The sequence below is a fragment of the Lynx canadensis genome, chromosome D2 (genome assembly GCF_007474595.2).
Source record: "Lynx canadensis isolate LIC74 chromosome D2, mLynCan4.pri.v2, whole genome shotgun sequence".
Taxonomy (NCBI): domain Eukaryota; kingdom Metazoa; phylum Chordata; class Mammalia; order Carnivora; family Felidae; genus Lynx; species Lynx canadensis.
The window spans coordinates 60,490,914-60,500,073 of record NC_044313.2 but is presented as its reverse complement, the minus strand read 5'-3'; the positions used below and the strand labels follow the sequence as shown (position 1 = coordinate 60,500,073).

General features: G+C 37.2%; 1 pseudogene; it reads left to right on the top strand.

Annotated features, from left to right (window-relative positions):
* The first annotated feature begins 2,469 nt into the window (after positions 1-2,469).
* LOC115526929 overlaps positions 2,470-9,160 on the top strand; it is a 29,996-nt pseudogene continuing 23,305 nt past the window's right edge.

Below are 9,160 nucleotides of genomic sequence, written 5' to 3'. Positions count from 1 at the left end.
CCATATGTGGAGACATTTGTGACTTTGATTTCTATTTTGGGCATTGTGAGACAAGAGATTCCCAGAATTCCTTAACCTGAAGGGGACACCTCTTCTCTTAAACTATACTCAAGAGTTTGTACAAATGTGCAGATTGCACCATTTGCTCACAAAAGCCTTCAGTCTTAAGAAGAATTCCCAAATTTTCACCAGATGTGCTGATCTAGGGTCCCATCCTCTATCAGGGACATCCCAGTTAAGGGATGGTAAGCTGCAATATTCTACTGAACTATATAAATTATGATGGCAGAAATATCATTGGTACAGTATATCGACTGATTGCTGTTCACTCAGTTTGTTTTAAGGCTTCCCAAGTAGCTAAGGGGTGTGGGGAAAAGTGATCTCCAGCACCATGATATTTGGCAAGGGACTGAGGACAGGGAAAGCCACTCCATCCTACAGGTGGAATATACCAGTAGCTTCAGATTTGGCTCTGTCCTATTTAAGAAGGCTTTGTTAACCTTGCCAAGCTTGTAAGGTGCAGTTTTCACGACCCAAGGAATAATGATGGAAAACTAGGTAAGGAGGGTTACAGTCTTAGAGTGTGTGGCAGCCTCTCTTTTCAGGAGAGCCCAGACTGTTGCCAGCAATCTGCACTCTAATGGTGCCAACAAGGGCAGTTGATTTTTGTTTGTTTTTTTCTTTTGTTTTTTTCTTGTTTTTGTTTTTGTTTTTTTGCCTCAGGACCCCATATGCAATTTAGGGCCATCATAGGTGGTCCAGAGACTCTAGGAGGCAGACAAGGAGGTTGCTAACGTCTTTACAGCGAAGAGTCTCTGAGAGCACTAATGGGAGTGCCTGTTGATTTTGATTTGGATGGATTCTAGAGCCTATTTTTCAAGGTAGGTTGATTTGTAAGTAGCACCATTAGTGAAATTAAGTAACATCTGTAAATGAGGAGTATAGTGCTTTCAGTACTCACAAAGAGTTTTTAATGAATGTGACAAATGTATTTCCTCAGTGGAGGATATCATCAATGTGACATCATACCTGTGCTCCTGAAGAAAAGTGGATGCAGCTAAGATCTTGTCTGCAAAGATGGTGTGCACATACATTATAGGGAGGCTAGTAAAGGTGTGTGTGTCCTCTGGAGGTGAAGGTTAACTGTTGCTGAGAGGTTATTAAGTAAGGATGTAGTAGAACATAAAACATATTAGCCCAGTATGTAATAGCAAAATATTTACTGGCTACTGATGAATAGAGTTAGTAATTTCAATACTATTGGGTGTTGGGGACTTAATGGATATGACCACAGCCTTAAGGTTGTGGTAGTTTACCATGACAAGCCATTTAATCCTTCCTTGTTTAAGAACAGGCAAAACGAGGCTGTCAAATAAAGAAGCAATGGAGATAATCACCCATTCATTAATTAGGTCTTATATAATAAATTCTGATCCCTGAAGACCCCGTTTTGATTTATTTGGGGATGTATTAACCATTCTAACTAGGGGCTTATGGGGTCCCATTTTATCAAGCCAATTTGTAAGTGTCAAAGACTTAATTTAATTTAAATTTATTACTCAATATGTCAGAGTGTTTATGTCTAAGATGAGCTATTTCAGGGCAAAGGGTACTATGACTATGGGAAATTTAGCCAAGGTTGTAATTAAAATGAGCCATGGCTATTTTTTTGTCTAATTTATATTTAGTTATTTTCCCAAGATTATTTGGGATACCATGTTTAAATTTAGTGGGATCCCAGGTATAATTATAATTTAAGTCCCAGTATTGATTAAGTCCATGAATCCTTGTCATTGGTGCATTTTAGCAAATGCAGTTAATCTAGAATCTATGTAGTAGAAACACAAAAAACACTTCCTATTCTTATATATTATTGCTATATACATTTTTAAAATAAATTTTGGATTTTTAATTGGCTCACATTATGGATTTTTATTTTAATGAATTTTGTGCATGTGTATTCTGTTGTTAGTTCCCCCACAAGTATCTTGGGTTTTGTTTCTATTTAATCCCTCTCCCCTATTTTTTTTTTCCTGTTTTGAACTTCTAGCAGCCTAAAGCCACAGTGTTCAGTTTCTGTGTCTGTCTGCTAAGTCATAGTGAGGACTTTCTGTGTGATTACAAGAAAGGGGAAGGAGAACGGTAGCCTACCTCATAAGCAGCCATCTTTTGTTCTCACCCTTCCCAGTCCACCTCCCAGGGACTGGGGTCTATACTTAGAGAGGTGTAGCTGGCTCTCCTTGGGACAACACAGCCCCTTATCCAAAGTGTCAGTCAATCCACATGTTGACATGGTGTGGCACTTCGTAAAGCACAAGTACACTGGACAATGCTTTTTTTTTTCATTATTTATGCAATTGGGTAACTTTGGCAGCTGCGGGAGGACAGAGGTAAGATATTCAACTCTGGTCTAAACATTGGGCCACTGACCTAGATGCAACCCACAATACCCCTCAGGATCTGGGCAACATGAAGTTAGTTGACAACAGCAAGGTGTGTAGCAGCACAGAAGATGGGCCATCTAAGCAACATCAACAAAAACAGAGTGTCATTCCTTCTACTCTGAGGAAGTCTGGTCGATATCTTCTTCCACAGGAGTCACCAGAAGTGCATGGATAAACCAGAATTCTGCCTCAAATAACAATTAAAAAAACAAAAACAAAACAGCACTGGTGTTGAAGAAGTGACAAGACCCTGAAATAAGCCTCTGCTAAATGTAGGAAATGACCAGGAAGATACTGGAAAACTGCCCCCAGAATTGCAGCTCAAGTGATCCATCATTCCTACTGCCCTAAGGGAGGACCTCACCTTGCCTGGTATGCAGCCAGTCCCCTGAGTTTAGTCAGTATTTTGAATATTCCATCACCAAGGACATTTGGGTAAAGAGAGACGTGGAAACCACCAATAGACACAGATTAAGTTTTTGATGGCAGGACACGACACTGACACCAAGATAAATGACAGGCAGGACTCTATTATAGACATGTCCAAATGAGAAAATGGTGTCAGTCAGGGTCATACAGAGGGTGTGCCTGGGGATGGGGTAAGAGAAAGGTGGAGCTGTAAGCGGCAGCTTATGTACGGTAAGTGGGGTGGGGTGGCTAGGTTTCTCTGCCTCTTCTGAATTGGTTTGTTTGAATAAATGTTCAGTTTCTGGGTGTCAAGGCTGTCCCTAGTCTTCTGACACCTGGCCCTAGGTCAATGAGCTCAGGTACATAATGACCCAGAGTGTGAAAGCCTATGAATGCAGGTGGTTGGAGTGTGGACTTAACTAGAGAAACTGGCTGCCTTCTAGCTAGGACCTCAGAACTAGGTCAAAACATATTTAAAACAAACAAACAAACAAAAAATTATATTACAGGCCTCATCCAGTCCTACTGAATCACAATCTGCATTTTGATATCTCCAGAAGATGCCAATGCACATTCAAGTTTTAGAAACATTGCTGTATACCATGCCTTTTCAGGAACAGTTGAAACACTGGAAGTATTTAACTTGGAAAAGAACAAGTTTGAGTTGGATACTGAAGAGTGAGTCAAACCACTTTAAAAATTTAAATATATAAGGGCTCTCATGATATGAAGGATCCCTTAGTAAAGAAGGGATATTAATGACCAGTTCAAAAATATAGATTTTGTTAAGGTAAGATCATGGTTAAATGACTGTATTATTTGGTGACCCTGTCTATGGAAGAATTATACACCCTCATTCTGTTTAACTTATGGCCATATAACTTGTTCTGGCTAACGAGATGTGGAGGAAAAAGACATTTGTTATTTCTAAACTTTAAGAGGTGGTGAATATTTCACCATTTTTTTTCCTTTCTTGCTTCTGGGAGCATGGTAGCATATGCCAAGATAGAACTTCTCACAACTTATATACCTCAGGGAATGTCATAAGCAGTGTCTTGTCATGCTGCAATGGGTACATAGGGTGAACAAGAAATGTTTTCGTTTTAAAGGCCTATTTTCCTCCCCTATTTTGAAGCCTCTAAAATTTGGACGGTATTTGCAATTGGTATAGTATAAGTTAGGATGACCTGACTGATACAATGAGGAACTTTCTAAAACAAGAATTATACAAAAATGCAATGTACTTTCTTCAGAGGAATGAGAATAAGGCTGGGCAATCAATTAGACGTGGATTTAAATCTCAGCTCTTTTGTTCCTAGCGAATTACATGTATATGGTCGGGCATCTCATGGATATTTGATAAATGTTATTTTCTCTCCATTAATGCAATAGTTTCCAAATAATCCTATGGAGTTCCATATTTCCAAAGTAGTGCCTGAGGGATCATAGCTCTGAGGGGATGCTAAAGGTATAGAGTTGTGGGTCTTCTGTCACCTATTTAATCAGTGTGACCCTACTTGAATATTTTTACATACCTTGTGGTATTTAAATTTAGCTAACTAAAAAATCCCTAAGGGAGCATAGAATGTAAAAACTGCTCCTCTAGAGAATTCCTTGTGAATGGAAATGTTCTAGGCATTTCAGGTAACTGTAGTTGAGCATAGCTAGAGTGGCCAGATGTCCTAGTTTTCCCAGAACAGGCCTGATTACTTCATTAGTAATCACTCCCTAATTTAATTTCAAAGGTTGCCCAGTTTGGATGATAAAATTATACGGCCACCCTAATAAAAAAGTTGAGTATAATGATATGAATAGATGATGAGGAGGACAACAAATAGTTAACATTAACATACAAGTTTACAATATACTACAGATTTATTTTTAAAAAGTGATTTTTGGGGCCCCTGGGTGGATTGGTCAGATAAGCATCCGACTCTTGATTTTAGCTCACGGTCTGATTGAGCCCCTGGTGAAATGGAGTCCACGTTGGGCTCCACACTGGAAGGTTGGAGCCTGCTTGGGATTCTCCCTGTCCCTTTCTCTCTGCCTCCCACCACTTCCACGTGATCTCTCTCTCTCTCTCTCAAAATAAATAAACTTAAAAAAAAATAAAATGTGATTTTTTTAAAAAGCAATTATTTTCTGTCTGATGAATAAGTGGGCTAGATGTACTTTAAAACATGTTTCAAACTTGGAGGTTCTCTCATATTATACATATTAGAAATAACCTAGAATAATCCAATCTCTTTAGAGGATGAAGCAATTCATTGCTAAAAATAACACATTTTCATAACACCAAATAAGCAGAAGCCCTGAGAGACATGAAAATTTCAACTGGACATCATTTTCATACTTGAAAGTACTACTTGGTTCTAAAAGAAGATGTGTCTTATAAGGATGCAGGATTTCATCAAGGTCCAGTATCTTTAGAGTTGCAGAAGAGAGTCAATTACATAAGAGCAACAGAAACAATATCCTAACCAAGAGCCAGAGCCATCAGGCACTAAACATGGGTCCCAAATCTAAGGGGCATGTTTAACTTCACCACTTCCATCTTTTTGTGATGGAGTCACCAACAATTTTAAATAGCGTTCATATGTATCCTTGGTATTGCAGTCAAGGGTTCAGCTTCATCCGAACCAATAGTTCTAGTTCTTAAATACTCAGGAAATCAAAAGGGCAGTTCCAAAAATATTGCTTTAGGAAAGCAGCCCTCCAAGTTGTGTAGGTTGGTATAATTGCGGTGTCAGTGGTAAGCATTTAAAATTTTATGAAAGTTTAGAATCACACAAAATGTAATTGACTCTATATTATTATATCAGATTAGAAAATCTAAGCTTGTACATTTATATTGATATTTTGACTGTTTAGGACAATGTGATCTTTAGAAAAATGTTTTCGATATGTAACTCCAATTTCAAATGTAGAAGCAGGAGCTTAGATTTCAAGTTAAAGTCTTGCTAAATTTAAAATCAATGTTGGAGTGTTTAAGGTAACTTTGAATCACTCCATTAAAGACCTAATGTATTGCAATTTTAAGGATCACCTAAGTGTTTGCCAACCAAATAATGGAGGAAGTTAGAAAGGAAATCAAGTATTTCAAAGTATCTGATTAGTAGAGGGACTATATGTAGAACCTATCATAGTTTGTTTAAGTAACTCACATTGCCACTTAAATCCTGTGGCTATTATAAATGGAATTTAGAAAATTCATTCTTTTGTAAGCAGCTTTGTTAGTGGAAGAAAAGGCAATAATCAAAAGTAGTTCAAGAGATATCAGTGTGCATTCTTCTAAGTAGCCATGCATCAATTTTGTTTCCTGATAACTTCCAGTCTTACTTTACAGGTGTAAAAATAATGGCATGTGGCCCACATAATAAAGTTTAAGTATTTAAATATCATCATAAAATTGACAGAATAGTAGCCTCTTGTGAGCAATAGGGATTTGGGAATAAATCTAATCTTCTCCATGTAGAACATTATCTCTATATTTTATTAATGGAAATAGACAATTTTCAAGGATTTTCAAATCATAAATGCAACCCAGTATGAAAAGTCTAAAGCTCAGACCTTGAGTTTTTATCCAACGGAAAGTTTAATCATGAAATCAATATTTTGTGAACAAAAATTCTGGTGAGCTGTGTGTGCCTGGGGAGAATATTTTCATGGCTCAGTGATGCTACTTAGTAAGTGAAAATCATTGAGGTATAACCAGAGAAAGAAATTTGTGAAATAAAACATTCAGCTGTTTTTACAAGATATTGGGCAATGCAAATTATTTTGTCTAACCACAGTGATTTTTTAAAGCTTGCTGATGCCTATATAATGGCCCATCAGGGCACTATAACTCATAGTAGTGTGCTTTTCATTCCCTTGAGTTTATTGGTACCTAATGCTCCATTGTAAGTCATTCTGCATCACCATTGCATAAGCTTAAAGTTCTTAGAAGAAGAGATTTGGGGTGGAGAATAATAGTGCATCATTTTCTCTTCTCTACTTCTCTTCTCTTCTCTTCTCTTCTCTTCTCTTCTCTTCCCTTCTTTCTCTTTTTTCAAAGAGGAAGAGACTAAAAGAAGTTGCTCTGTGTGGGGTCATATAAGCACCCACAAAGCACTGGGGAATCTATGGGGAAAGAATGGGAAATGTAACCAACACCTTCCCATCTGCCATAAAGCTCTACAGTGATGACTCATTTGGTTGTGCTCAATGTACTTGAATGGTGATTTCCTTAATTCTAGAAAACTAAACAGAACAAGCAACAGAAAGATGTTTCTTTCCTTGTAAGAGTGAAAATGATGAGGTTAAAAAAATGAAGGAATGAATATGAATATAAGTAAGCAATATAAATGTAAACGTAAATAATAAATATAAATATAAATAAATATAAATACAAAAAATACAAATATAAATATAAGGGGAAGTCTGGTGAGACAAGATGCAACTTACACAGGGGAAGATAAAATAATTAAAAACTTGGTTGATGCTTTCTATGTAAATCAATGGGTATGCTGATCTGTCACAAGCTTCATTCATCTTTTTGTTTCGGGGTTTTCTCTTTTCTCTAATTGTCCTCACTGTCGATGAATTCATGGTTTAAGTTTCTCTGGTGGGGAAGTAGCACAAACATGTGATGTAACTCACCAGAAACAGAATCTGCATCAAGTCCCCCAGCAGTGTGTGTTATCATTATCTCATAGAACCTAAGCCCAATTCACTTCTTTTCAAATACAGCTGGTTAATCTAAGTGTGATGGACAGGGGTGTGAGCCACCCAGATCTCCTGCAGAAAGGACAGCAACCTGTCCCTAGTGACCTCAAGGATATATCAAAAACAGGAGGAACCAGAAAACCAGGTAAGCAGAGGCACAGAGACAATATTTTTGAATAATCAGAGGCAATAGAAATATAATGTATTAAGATGACTTAAGAGTCTTTCTCAAGTCTATGTGAAAAACAAAACAAAACAAACAAACAAACAAACTAATAAAAACCTTAATTTTGACCTTGTGACCCACAAGTATTTGGAGAACTGCTCACAAGTACGTATACTGTTTTCTCATTTTTCATATAGAATTCCCTGTACGTAACAAACTTCAGAGCAGTTCTTCAAAGCAAGCTGAAAGACTGTCTCCCAGGCTGTAGTCCTCAGTAAGACAAGGAATAAAGCATTTACTCACCTACTTTGCCATTGACTTTCTTTCAGTCGACACTCCTGAAAACACAAAGACTTACCCAAAACAAGCATTCTAAAATGCAAAGATCCTCATAGCTTGGTAGGCTAGAAATCTTTGCAAATGTTTGGAGGGCAGGAAAGTTTCCCTAGAATCATTTTAACACCCCCTTAGGAGTCCACTCATTCTATTTTTTTTAAGTTTATTTTTACTTATTTTGAGATACAGAGCAAGCTGGGTGGAGCAGAGAGAGAGAGAGAGAGAGAGAGAGAGAGAGAGAGGAAGAGTATCAATCAGGCTCTGTGCTGTTAGCACAGAACCCAATGTGGGGCTCAAACCACAAGATCATGAGCTGAGCAGAAGTCAAGAGTCCAATCCTTAACTGACTGAGCTACCCAGGTACCCCACTGTTCATTCTTTATCAACCATTTTATCAATACAAACAGAAAGAAAACATCAAATAAATCCCTATGAAAAGACAAATGGTTCATTTTTGATAATATATATAATTATTTTAAAACCAACAATGTGTCAGATACTTTATTAACTTATGTATATTCATTATCACTAATCCATTCATGGATCAATCTGTAACTTTATATAGATAAGGAAACTGAGGCTCAAAAGAAAATGAATGAATGAATGAAGAGTATAGCAAAGGAAAGACATAAGCCAAAATATATATCTGAATTCCAAAGCCTATGATTCTGGCTTTTGGGCAAGGGGTGGGGGAATAGGATAAAATTTGAGAAGAGGAAATAATGCTGATACAATTACTAGTTCACCCAGTGGCTGAGAGCAGAGGTAGGCTAGAAAGAAGGAGAAATGAAGTTTAGAGGCCTAAAAGAATTTCACAACTGTTTTCCTTCAAAGTTGCCGCAACCAATGTCAAAACTCTATCAAATTACTTTTGCATGAAGTTTGACATAAAATAATATAAATAAAATATTTTAAATTGGGCTCCCTATTTATAAACTAAAACTTTTAAAAATGTAAGGAAAGATTAATATAGTCCTATCAAGACCTTTGATAATCACTGACTAAGCGTATGACTAGAAGCTCAGCATTATCACATATTTTTGTGAGTCTCTGGAAAATACCACGTGAAACACAAAGGCACATTACCTTGATAGCTTTT